At 36.4% G+C, this 13,718-nt stretch overlaps 1 protein-coding gene across 3 annotated transcripts in view; it reads left to right on the top strand.

Annotated features, from left to right (window-relative positions):
• Positions 1 to 13,718, top strand: part of MCPH1 (microcephalin 1) — a 389,489-nt gene that overhangs the window by 74,110 nt on the left and 301,661 nt on the right. The window lies entirely within an intron of this gene.

Here is a 13,718-nt window from a genome sequence, read left to right on the forward strand (position 1 = left end):
TGTGTGTGTGTGTGTGTGTGTGTGTGTGTGTGTGTGTGTGTGTGTGTAGAAGGTTTTGCCTTGTCTAGAAGAGCCACCTTTTCATGTGAGATGAGTGGAGAAGGAGCTGATATGGGATATGAGATATGGGAGAAGAAGGGCTCTCTGGTAATTGAGTGCTCAGTTGTTGGGTGTTTTTTTTTTTCCCTCCAGTAATATGAGACAAGGTTCTCAGCTGACAGGGTGGGGTTAGAGGGAACTTTGGGAGATTGGAGGATGTATTGAAAGGTTTTTAAAAAGCCACTTTGGTGAGTGTGATAGTGAGTAGAATAAAATGTAAAAGGATTTCCTTGCACAGTGAGGTTGAGATTATATAATTTAAGTTTATAGTTGACCCAATTAGCCCATTCTCATGATTTTCTCCAAGTTTGTTGAGCAGCACCTGAGTAGGAATGAAGGCCCCAGATAGCAGGAGTAATCCAAGGCTAAGGACAAGATTTTTGCATAAAGGCATAAAATTATACTGTAGAGTTGAACCAGTTCACCAAGGGTCAGGATGAGTAAGGAAAGAATGTAGCCAATCACAGGAGTCATAGTCTGGGAAAGAAAGCACTGTGGGGTAGAGGAATTGAAGGTCATATTGAGGACAAAGAATAGGATTTAGAGTTGCAAGGCAGAAAGAGGTAGAATGACAACAGATTATGATCAAATAAAGGAATTTCAGACATCATGAACATGGATGTGGGAACCTTTGGATGGTAGCAATATCAAGAATATGATTGTCTCTGTATGTAGCTATGGGTGGGGGGGAAGTCATGAAAAGTGAGCAAATTGAGGAGTTATAAGGTTAGAGTATTTTTTTGTGTGTGTATGTATGCATGCATGTATGTATGTATGTATGTTGAAGTCCTCTAGTAATGAGGGCAGGAAAGTCTATGAGCCAGGTACTGAATTCACTGGGGAAAGAAGGAGAGTCCTGGAAGTCTATTGACAATAGGTACCAGAATTTTGACTGAATGATAAATATAGATTTAGTGAACCTCAAAGAAGTTATGAGTGATTAGAGGTAGAAGGAGAAGCCTGGAAGTGCAGTGGGAAGCAAGGAGTAATTCAACTCTCCCACCATAACCATTGAGACAAATGAAAGTGCAACCAGTGCTGAAAAATGTGGCCAGGAAAGTTATCAGGATGGAACCAATTCTAAGTTCAAGAAGATGGAGGGAGCAAGAAAGAAGAGAATTAAGATGAAATGTAATTTTTGTGTGTTTTTTGTTTGTTTAACTATAGAGTGGGTATTCCAGAGAGCACAGTGGAAGGGTTGGGTAGTTTTATATTGAGATATTGAAGGGATGTGGTTCAAAGTGAGGGGGACAGGAATAAGGGAGGGGGGAGGGTCAGGTTTGAACAGTGGCAACTGATTATTCAGAATCACTAGAATAGGGTAAGTATGATGGGCTTGAAGTTTGTTAATCATCAAGAATGAGTTCTAGTACATTATCTTTATCCTTGGGTAGTATGTTCTAGTGTGTTAGGAAGCTCTGTGTGGCTGAAAACTACTAGGTAGGGAGAGGAAGTAACAATACCTGCCCGGAATGATGATAAAAGTGCAGGTAAGGCAAGCCTTGTGAAACTGAAACTGTACTTTGGAACAATAGTATTTTAAATAATGTTTTTCTCTTGCTTTCTAAATTAAAAAATGTAAATTATAAAAATAACTTCCCTGTAAATATAGTTTTTAACAGGATTCTTATCTATAATACACTAAAGAGGTTTGGGTATAATGCTCTAATAAGAATCATAGAATTTGAGAATGGGAAGAGAACTCAGCAACATTAAGGTCAGAAGTTGATGTACATAATTAACACCTCTTGAGTTAAAAAAAAAATTTGTTTTAAATGTGTTCTTTTCTTTTCTTTTTAAGATGCCTCCAACCAGTGTGATGTTTTCCAAACTGGACATGTTAATATCTACAAAATTTAAGCTTGTGTATTTCCAGAAAGTAATAATCATCCTAACAAATTCCTTTCATTACTGGAGTTTCATGTTAAGAAGAAATTTGCTTTAAAATTTGATGTCACAAAATTAGAAATTACAGAGCTGTCAGTATTAATAATACCGTTAAATTGTCAGTTCTCAAGACTCTTTGTGTAAAATAGACGAATTAATCAAAATTACATAAGTACTGATGTATCTCCTGTTTCTCTTATCTAAAATAGTTCCAGGAAAGACCCTGGGCACCCAGTAGTGTCCAGCTCTTGATCCCTGGCTAGAGATGTGATTCTGTTGGCTTCAGAATCCCACCCTTCCCAGGATTCTCTCACTTGTTTTACCTTTGTTCATCCAAAAATAAAGTGAGAAATAAAAGGTTTTTAACAAAATTACAAGAGTCTTTGGAATTTAGATTGAAAAAAAGAGAAAGTGATAACATTTATGAAAACACTAGATATATTGTTAGTTGTCAGTGTTTACCAAAGTGATGTCAGTCAGCCACTAATGTTCGGGCAGTGATTTCTGGTGGTACAGATTGTGCAGCTGTGATAGCAGTCAGGTGATTTACTGTAACAAAGCAGTCATGTGCTACTTATGAGGGGAAATTATCTTTACCTACTTTCCTGTACGGGAAGAGGGCTGTGATCATTATTTGAAGTCAGCCATTATGTGAACAAATATGGTATGTGAATAAAAAAAGTGATTGCTATTATGTGCATTTTTACTTTGATCGACCATTTAAGTAAATAGCAGATGGTACCTATCATTATCTCTTTGAAATAGGCTGTTTTTGCACATTTACAGCTTCTGTAATTTAGAACTTCTGTGTGAGATTATTATTGATTGAAAAAAGATAATTGTATGGTTTGGGCTAACAGTCTTGGTTAACTTTTAAATTTCATTAAAATTAAATGTTAATAAATGCTTGAAGGGAGCATGTTAGCAGAAGGGGACAATCAAAAGTAAATACTGAGGTTAGTATAATTAGCTATTTGAATTATTTACTGCAATTAATACATCTTTCCCCTAGCACATAGAACCATGTTTCCTCTGGTTAACCTTACAAATTGAAGTCTTAGTTTGTCTAAAGAGTGTTTCTATGTTATGTATGTAATAAACAAATTAGATGGTATTACATACCTACAAACCAGTACTTGATTTTCTAGCCATTTCTCCCTTGATAGTTTGATGGATTGATCTGCTGTTTCTTTTTTTGTATTGTTGCCAGTTATATGAAATCTCAATATAGGTTTTTTATCTTTTTCTCTTTAGCACTTTTTTTTTTTCCAGTATCTGCTTTTCTTTCCAATTTGCTCCTGATATTTCTCTATATAGTATCCTTGACCCCTATTGTCCTAATGCACATAACCTTTGTTGTTCCCTCTTTGGGAGATGTATTTATCCTATATTCTCAGTAGAACTGTATCAGTGTATTTTTGGGAAGAGTATATACTAAATTGCTTCTCAATTTTTCTTATTTACTTTTGACAAATTTATGTACAGAGTTGTAATATGATGTGGAATTTTTAACTTAAAGAATAAACAAGTGTAATGATCCCAATTTGATTTGGATTTAGTCAAAATAAATCTGGGCTGGCAGAATGACCACTAAGTGCTAAAATTTTCTAGTTTTCTTATAGTTACTACAAGGCCAGATTTGGTGAAGAGTTAATCATTACTATTGTTTTGTAGCTAAAATGTAAACTTGTTGAGTATGGTATGTAAGAAATACTTTCCAGCAGTTACTTGTGTAAGGGAAAACCACAATCCTTTATTCAGTTTCATTTTGTTTTCCCTGAGTGTTAATAGCCTATTTGTGATTTTTCTTTTTTGAATCAAGTTAATTTGGGTGAAATAAGATCATAGAGTTTGGAAATATAAGCAATGGGAAAAGAAACCAGGAAATAGTTTTTTAGTAGAAATTAAAATAACTAGAGAGAGTCAGTTTGAGTTACAATTAGAAGAGGGTATTAGAAGAAAAAAAAGTTATTCTCCCCCAAACCCTTCCCTCTTCCACATTTTCCTATTGCTTTCAAGAATACCACTATCCTCTCTATTACCCAGGCTCTAAACCTAGGTGTCATCATTGACTTCTTATTCTCTCTCACCCCACCCCACATTCAATCTGTTGCCAAGGCCTGCCAGTTTTACCTTTGCTATATCTTTCATACATGCCCCTTTTTCTCTGATACTGCCACTTGCAAAAGCCTACTTGTTGGTGTCTCTGCCCCAGTTTTCTCCCGGATTAGTCCACCCTCTGCTCAGTCACCAAAATGATTTTTTATAAAGCATGGTGCTGACAATATCATATGCTCCAAACTCCTCCCCACAACCAATAAATTCTGGCAGCTCCCTAAAATTTATAAAATCTTATTTTTGACTTTTAAATAAAGCTCTTCATAACCTAACCTTTACCTACCTTTCCATTCTTACTCTTCACCATGTAGAAGAGGTCTCTTTGCTGTTCTTTGAACAGGACATTGTCTCCTGAGTTGGTGCGTTTTCACTGGCTCTTCCCCAGGCCCAGAATTCTCACCCTCCTCACCACTACCTCCTAGCTTCCCTGGTATCATTGAGTTCTCAACCAAATCCTACCTTCTCCAAGAAGTCTTTCTTGGTACCCTTAATGCAAACACTTTCCCTCTGAGATTACCTCCAACTTACCATATTTATACACACATGTGGGTTATATATCTATATCCATCTGTCTATATGTGTGTGCATGTGTATATATTGTATGTCTGTAGTTGTTTGCATGTTGTCTCTCCCATTAGGACTTAGTTTCTTGAGAAGAGGGGATGTTTTTGCCCTTGTTTGCATCCCTAGCACTATGTAAGTAGAGAATGAAAACCAAGTAATAGAGGAGTCTACATGAAGGAAAGCTTTTAATTGTTATTTTCTTGGCTGCTGTTACAGATGGTAGGGCTTTATTTGATTTATGTTTGCAAGATGCAAATGCCTGGTATATATGTGTTTAAAAGTTTTGAGGAGTTACTTAACAGATAATTTTTTGGCCTGCTATTGTTTTTGAAGCAGAGGTAAATGGATTTTTGGGGGGGGGACAATTTTGTGGTTGCCAATAATTATAAGGAATATAGAAGTGGTAAAACTTAATAAAGTTTTAATAAAGTGTAATATAGTAGTTTAATAAAGTTTTAATAAAGTGGTAAAATCTTAATTATGTGAAAGCTAAATTTGTAATATTATGAGTTGGTTTTTATTTATAAAAAATTTAAATAAAAGTTTTACATATAACCTCTTTGAGATTTGAGTATTTGTATAACTTGATTTATGTGGACTTTGTTCATTTAAATATTAAAGATTGATTTTGTTTGTTTTCTCATTTGTTCTTAAAGGCAAGAAAAAAAGATGTGTAGAATATATAATCAAAGAAATGAATTAATTACAGTTTATAATTTGATAGCATGTATATATCAGAAGATAATAATTTTTAGACTTACAAAGATAAGTTTTGAGGGATGCAGATAAATATTGCAGAGGACATTGGTTCAAAGGGAAGTATGTGTTAAAAGGAATGATCGTGTTTCTCCCTGTAAGATAGTTACTACTCAATAAATAGTTGATTTATAATATTCCATTTTTTTCTGTTTAAAAATAAACTTACTTGGACATCTTGGTAGTTTTTGCAGTTAAGTAATTCAGTTTTATTTAACACACCCTAAGTCCTTATTTTGGGTAATACATAGTTCCTATTCCTGCCCTTGTGTAACTTGCATCGTCCTAAGGGCATAAGACAAAAGGATAACATTAATGCCAAATAATACCTAGTAACCATATGTGAGTCATGAAAAATTTGTGATGTGAGGCTCCAGAAGTAAAACTGACCTAAATCACAATTGACAGCCCATTCAGAAATTCATTCAAGTTTTCCCGAGTTTTTCTAAAATACTAATTTGAAATTTCTCATGCTGACCTATTATTCCATTACATTCATATGCATTGCATTTTCTTCAGCCATTCTGAACAATGGTGGGCATCCACTTCATTTCCAGTTTTTTGCTAGAACTTCCCAAATTGCAGGGAGCTTTCTGTGTTTGCTGGTACTTTCTTTCCCTTTTACAGGGCAAGTAGCTACCATCCTCTCAGTCACCCAGTGCTGCAACCTCAGAACCATCTTCAGCTGTTCATTTGCTGTCCCCATGTTTTTAATCAGTTGCTAGTGTTGTCTATTGTCTCCCCAATTTCTCAGGAGTCCAGACCCTTCTTATTACTTCACCTTCATTCAGGTCCTCATCAGCATTCATCTAGACTATTGTAATAATCTCCTAATTAGTCTCTCTCCAATCAGGTAGCCTTATTAACTATCACCTCCCTTTAGTTATTCTATTTTTCTAGCCAAAGTAATGTTGCTGATTTTTAATTTTTTTAATGAACTAGGTGTCCCTATCTCACCCAGGCTAAAAATGCAGTAGCCTCTCAGGGACCTGATCCCAGTACTGGTTGACATGGAAGTTTTCACGGGCTCCATTTTTCTAACCTGGGCCAATTCTTCTCTGGTTCTTTTGTTAGCTTGATGGGGCCCATGCACCTGGGGGCTTACCGTATTTGGCCTATACTTAGTGCAGGTATCTGACTTTAGCCCTATTGCTACTTAGAGCTCTTGAACTCAAGCAATTCACCAGCAGCAACCTTCAATTCAAGCAATTCAACAAGCAGCCTTCCCAGCAGTAGGAACTACAGTTGTTCACCACCATGCACCCATTTTGCTGATTATTCATTTAGCATTCAGTCTCCTATCTCCATTCATTTGTACTTGGAAGCCCCTCAGGACTGAAATGATCTCCATCTTCCTCTGTCTTTTAGAATATCAAGTTTCCTTTGAAGCTCAGCCTAATGCATCTTCTACATCAAACCTTTCCTGATCACAGATGCTATGACCCCACCCCCAAAATTATCACGTATTTATTAAATATTCATTTTGTACATATTTGTGTATGTATTGTCTCCTCTAGAATGATACCTGCTTCTTGATAGACTCAGAGAGATGAATGAGCTTTACATTCTTCTGCATTAATGTGGGACTTTATTACAAAGGCTTTGTTTTCCTTTTTGTTCACAGTATCAGAGTGGGAAGAAAAAAATCGATTTTTGTTAATTGAAAAAATTAAATGGTATTTTAAAGAAATAAGGTTGTTAGATTAGATGATATAAGAGGTTCCTTTATTCTCTAAATGTTTGATTTTCTGACACAGCAGCTTAGCCATCTACCCTGCTTCTTCCCCTCTACCTATAAGAAACAAGAAGCACCCAGACAGGTGCCGTGGATAGTGTTGAATCTAGAGTCAGGAAAACTTAAGTTCACATGTGACCTCACCCTTACTAGTTATGTAACCCTAGGTAAATCACTTAACTTCTGCCTGCCTCAGTTTTCTCAACAGTAAAATGTGATTGATAATAACACCTACCTTGCAGGATTATTGGGAGGATCAAATTGATAATATTTGTAAAGCACAATGCCAGGTGCATAGTAGGCATTTAACAAATGATCCATCCATCCTTCCTTTTCTTCCTTCCACCCTTTCTTCTTTCCTTTCCCCCCACTCCTCTCTCCTTCTTTTCTCTTTCCCTCCCTTCTTTCCCCTCCCCACCTTTCTTTCCCTCTACACTAATCCAGTCTTACCTGTCTCCTAGAATAAAGTAACCTATTCAGTTTTAATATATTTCCTGGGGTAGAGCTGTCAGGATTGGAAATTTATCAAGTCAGTCTTCACCATAGTCACCTATGTTAAACTGCCACAGATCAACTTGTTTGTTTTAGACTGGGTCTCTTTTTCTTGACAAGCTGGAGTACAGTGGTTACTCTCAGCTTTCAATAATGAGAGGATGGCAGGATTCTCTCCCTCAGAGGAATTACAAGGGCAGTAGCTAATCTCCATGTTTCTTAGAATTCCTATTTTTAATAACTTCTTATAGCACAGTGATGCATGTAACAGTCTTGAAAAAGGCCAGGAAGCAGAGGTGAGAAAGGAGAGTAATTCTAGACATGTGGGTGAGTGAGATAGCCAAAGAAAAGGCACAGTCAGGAGATGGAGCTTCATGTTTAAGGAAGAGCAAATAGGCCAGTGTCGATCAATCATAGAAGTAGAGGGAAGGGAGTAAAGCAGAAAAGTGTAAAGGTAGGAAGATTGTGAAGGTCTTTAAAATTCAAGGAAAGTATTTTGTTTTATCTCAGAGGTAATTGTGAATCATTGGAGTTTATTGAGTAGGAGGATTCCAATAGTCAAGACTTCCACTTTAGGAAAATCACTTTGGCAGTTGAATGGAGGATATGCTGATTGGAGTGGTCCAATATTAATGGGAGTTGAAGATCTTCCCCATCCATTAATAGGCCTTAGGTGGAGCCCAAAAGTGAAGCTTGAATAGGGGAGGCTTGTTTTTCAAGAAGTCCCACACCTAATTGTTACTTTGTAATTAGGCAGTGGGTTACAAGTTATGATACCCTCTGACTCTGAGGAAGTATATACATAATCTGAGGTTAGCATTTTGCTTTGGGGCTTACTCATGGAAAGAGTGTTCCAGTGATGTTGCCAGATGGGGCTCTTGGTAGCCATTAAGGAGCCTCCCTGGCTTTGAAAACCGAGATGTTGGTGCTTCTCTCTCTGGTAACTATATATGTATGTAATGATCAGGCAGTTGGATCTGTCTGTTGATCTGTGATGTATGTGTTATTTGGTCAGATGGTTAGAAGCCCTGTCTGTTGGTCTTTATGCTATTATATTTGCTTATAATGTCTGTTTGTATTTTCTCTGAAGTAAGAAGTACTAAACTATACATACACACACACACATATATATATGTTTGATTAAAGTAAGATTGTTGACACCTTTTGAGCTGCTTTCCTTTAGAAAAGCAGATTAAAGAAGCTGGGCCAGCAGCCCTGCTATGTGCTGGTGTTATTGGTCTTACACCCCCATAGCAACTACAAGTAGCATTGCTGTTACAAGTGGGGAGAGACTTGTGTCAGGGAGACCAACCAGAAGACTATTGTGATGGTCCACTCGAAGGGTGATAAAGGCCTACACGAGCATGATTGCAGTACTAGAGGAAAGAAGAAGAAGATGTGTGTGTGTGTGTGTGTGTGTGTGTGTGTGTACAGGAGATGTTATGAAAATAAAAATGACAGTACAACAGATTGGCTGTGTGGAATGAGAAAGAGTGAGGATTTGAGAATGACACTGTGTGAGCTAGGGTAAATGAGATGATGTTGTTGCCCTCAACAGAAAAAGGGAGGTTGGGAAGGGGGGAGGGTTTTAATGAAAATGTTATGAATTATGTATTGTATATATTGCATTTGAGTTACATGTATGGCATCCACATTGAGATGTCTAGTAGGCAATCATTAATGCAATACTGGAACTCACAAGAGAGATTATGACTAGATATATAGATCTAGGAATCATTTGCCTAAAGATGATATTTGAACCTGTGGGAGCCAATTAATTCACCAAGCAAGAAAAAGACAAAACATCCCAAGACAAAGCTTTGGGGGACAAGACTAAGGAGGCATAGTCAGTTGGGTAGGATGATGAGAACCAAGACAGAACAGTACTGTCAAATTCTAGAGAGGAGAGCATATTAAATCGGAGGATTATCAACAATTATCAAAGGTTTTATAGAGGTCAAGAGACTGAAGACAAAAGCTAGTGGAAATGGTAGGATCAATTAAAGTTGTTTTTGTTTGTTTTTTTTTAAAGGACGGGGAGACCTGGGTATGTTTATAGGCAACAAGAAAGAAGCCAGTAGATAGAGAGTGGTTCAAGATTAAAGAGAGAGGGCAGATGAGGTAGTAGTAATTCCTCTAGAGGAGATGGGATCAAGAGTACAAGTAGAGAGATTAATTTAGGCAAAGAGAAGGGTCACCTCTTCATATGAGATGGGGTGAAGAAGAATATAGAGAAGATATCAGAGTGATGTGAAATGAGGATGAGGGGAGAAGAGAGAACCCCTAGCAAATGACATCAGTGTTTTCATGAAAGGTGAAGCAAGGTTCTCAGGATGGTAGAGGTGGGAGGAGGAGGGGTGGTGTGCTATGGGATTCTTGACTGAAAATGTTGGAAAAAGTCTCTATAGTGTAAAAGGACTGCCTTGCTTCAGTGAAGGCCCAGGTGATATTATGTAACCGGAATTTGTAGCGAGCTAGCCAGCCAGGTTTCATAAGTTTCTCAGGATTTATTCACAACATGTGAATAGAATTAAAGAAGGCAAATGGGAGAATTCCAAGACTGGGTATTTGGCAGGGTGTGACTGGTAGTGGGACAAAGGGTGTGTGATTCAAATATATATTTGCAGACTTTTGTTTTGAGGAGTTGTTTTATCTCCCCTTTCCTTTCTTACATCCAGCTATCCCAAATGGGAAGGTAAAAATGTAGATAGAAGGGCAAGCATTATGGTGAGCAGCAGCTTATTCCATTAATCTAAAATTGTTAAGTTTTATTTGCAACATTTCTCTAGTCGAGGTCCCAGACTGGTTCCTTGGAAAGGTTTAGGCCCACATTGTGAGCCATTAATCAAATCTTTATGCCCATAACCCCATTGAGACTTGGGTCTAGACAAACCAGATACTAACCCTGGCCTTCAGTTTCTCAACCCTCTCTCCTAAATCCTTGAAGTTTTAAAATTTCCTTCCTATCATATTTCCAGCTGAGCAAGGCCATTTCTGGGTAGGTGATTAAAATATGTTTAAAGGAATTAAGTTTCTCATTTTGCAATCAGCTTTATTTAGGGATGGCTGTTTTAAACTCAAAAAGAGGGTTAAAATCCTGTCACTTCCACCATCCCAACAGCATACATAATACTCACTTGCTTTTTATGAAATGTTGAAAACTTTTCCATACCACCACTATGGAATACTATAGTAGTTCCTTTTTTTCCTTAGGATTTGGCCCAGATTATAATATTAATTATGTGTCCTGGCATATGGACAATTAAGTGACACAGTAGATAGACTGATTGGCCTAGAATCAGAAAGACCCAAGTTCAAATATGACCTCAGGTACTTAACTAACTGTGTGCCCCTGGATGATTCACTTAATATCTATCTGAATTGTTTTCATCAACTGTAAAATGGAATTGATAATAGTAGTACTTATCTCCTAGGGCTGTTGTGAGAATTAAATGAAATAATATTTATAAAGCACTTAGCTCAGTGCCTGTTACATAAACTAGCTTCCTTTCTTCTTCCCTTTCATCCCTGTATTTATGTTGTTTAAAATTTACATAAAGAAGGTTTAAACCAATGAGAAAATGATAAATAAAATATAACTTGGACTGAGTTAGTATTAGCTATCAAAAAACATAGGTAAAACTCTCAATATTCTTTCCTATCTCAGAAAAAGGTTAATAACCTCTTAGCCCAAATTTTTGCCAAGAATACAAATGTATGTAGCACTTTATAAAAATAAAGGACAAAAATCATAAGCTTTAAAAATTTACAGATTAGGGGCGGCTAGGTGGCACAGTGAGTAAAGCACCAGCCCTGGAGTCAGGAGGACCCGAGTTTGGTTCCTGCCTCAGACACTTAACACCCACACACACACACAAAAACTAGCCGTGTAAACTTGGACAAGTTACTTAACCCCAATTGCCCTCCAAAAGGCAAAAAAAAAAAAAAAATTACCGATTAAAAAAGAATACCTGAAGAAAATATGTAACTTTTCATAAGATAAAAGTACAGTCTGTTGCTGAGGCAAGTATTCTGACATTAAAATGTTATTTTGCAAATTACATTTATAATTTTGAAAAGTGTTTTTCTCAGTTGTTACCACAACCAACTTTTCTTTAACTATTTGAGAAAGCATTTTAAAAATACAGTATTAAAGGGCAGCTAGGTGTCACTGGCCACTGTAGTCAGGAGAACCTGAGTTCAAATTCAGCCACAGACACGTAATACTTACTAGCTGTGTGACCTTGGGCAAGTCATTCAACCCCAATTGCCCTTCCAAAAAGCAAAAAAAAAAACCAAAGCAGTATTAAATTTGATTCCATAGTTGCCGCAATCATTTTATCCATATATAGGCACTATTGATTTGCCAAAGGTTAGAACAATATTCCAACTAACAAGAAATCCTGATATTGTAAACTTATTTTCATCTTTTTATTGTACAGTTTTCAAGTAACTCTCACTTTAAATTAGGAAATTCTGAATCTGGCAGCTAACAAAACTTTATTTTGACATAATATAAATAATGTAATAAAATATAATTTATTGTATTTTATATTATATAAAATATAAATATAATTATAATAATATAAATCCATTTGGATACTCCACTGGATCTGTGATCTCATTGGTGTGACTACAACTGTCAACTAATGCAGATATCTTAACCTATCCATGTATTCTTTTTTTTTTTTTTAATGAGCAATCAGGGTTAAGTAACTTACTCAAGGTTACACGGCCAGTTATTTCTCAGTGTGGTGCCAAGTGTCGGAGCCCGGATTCGATCCCCAGGTCATACCGACACTGGAGCCAGTTCTCTTACTTGCTGAGCCACCTGGCCACCCCTACCCATGTATTCTTACCCTGTGTAATTCTCATCCATATCTTTATTAAAAAGTTAATCTTTTTGTTATTCTAAATGTGACAAACACAAACATGAGCACTTTTATATGCTAAGAAAGACAGAAACATATATTAAACCATAAATGTATTATGTTTCTTTTAAAAGTATATAATAAATTCAACATTTTAGTTTCAAATCTGTCCTACTTAGATGGATCTCTTTGAACTTCCTTGTATTTCCTTCTATGGATTTTATAAATGTTTCAATGACAATTATCTTTCTTTTCTTTTATTCCTCCATGTCTCCCAATTGTCTCCTCCTAAAAAGAAACTTCTCCCAGAGTCTTTGTAGCATATTAGCACATCAATCAGAATAAATCTCCCCACTAGCCATGTCCAAAATGGATGGCTCATTCTGCACCTCTGGTCCATATCCTTTTATTCAGGAGTTGGTGGGTAGCAGGTTTCATCACTGGTCCTTTGGAATCCTGGTTGGTCATTGCATTGATCAGGATTTTTGAATTTTTCAAAGTTGCTTTTCTTTGCAGTAATGTATAATAATGTAGTCACTATATAAAGTGTTCTTCAGATCCTGCACACTTTACTCTGCATCAGTTCATACAAATTATTTTTTACAGCACAATTATATTCTGTTAAAGTCATATGCCACAACTTCTGGAACTGTCATCCAATTGATGGACACCCCATTGGTTTCCAGTTATTTACTCCAACAAAAAGTGATGCCTTGAACATTTTTGGTACATACATGTTGTTTCCCTCTTTCTTTGATCTTTTTGGGCTATATTCTTAGTGGTGATATCACTGTGTCAAGGAACCATGCAACTTAATGCCTTTTTGGGTATAGTTCCAAATTGCTTTCCAGAATGACAGGATCATTTAGTTCACAGATCACCGAACAATTGTGCCTCTCCTCCCATATCTCCTTCACTAATTATAATTTTTTCCTTTTTTCCATCTTTTCTAATCAGATGGGCATATTTTCATGAGTCATTTGGAACATTTTTATATGGTTATTGCTAGCTTTGATTTCTTACCTTGAGAACTTCTTTCATACCCATTGTCCATTCATCTAATAGCAAAGTGGTACTTTTCTTATATGTTTTAATCAGTGGACCTTAGAACACCATCACAGAAACTTGCTGCAAAGACTTTTCCCCAATTAAGTGTTTTCTTGTGATTTCAACTACATTGGTTTTGTTTTTGTAAA

The sequence above is a fragment of the Petaurus breviceps genome, unplaced genomic scaffold (assembly GCF_028583685.1).
Source record: "Petaurus breviceps papuanus isolate PSGF00001 unplaced genomic scaffold, PetGlider_PUasm1.0 90686, whole genome shotgun sequence".
NCBI lineage: Eukaryota > Metazoa > Chordata > Mammalia > Diprotodontia > Petauridae > Petaurus > Petaurus breviceps.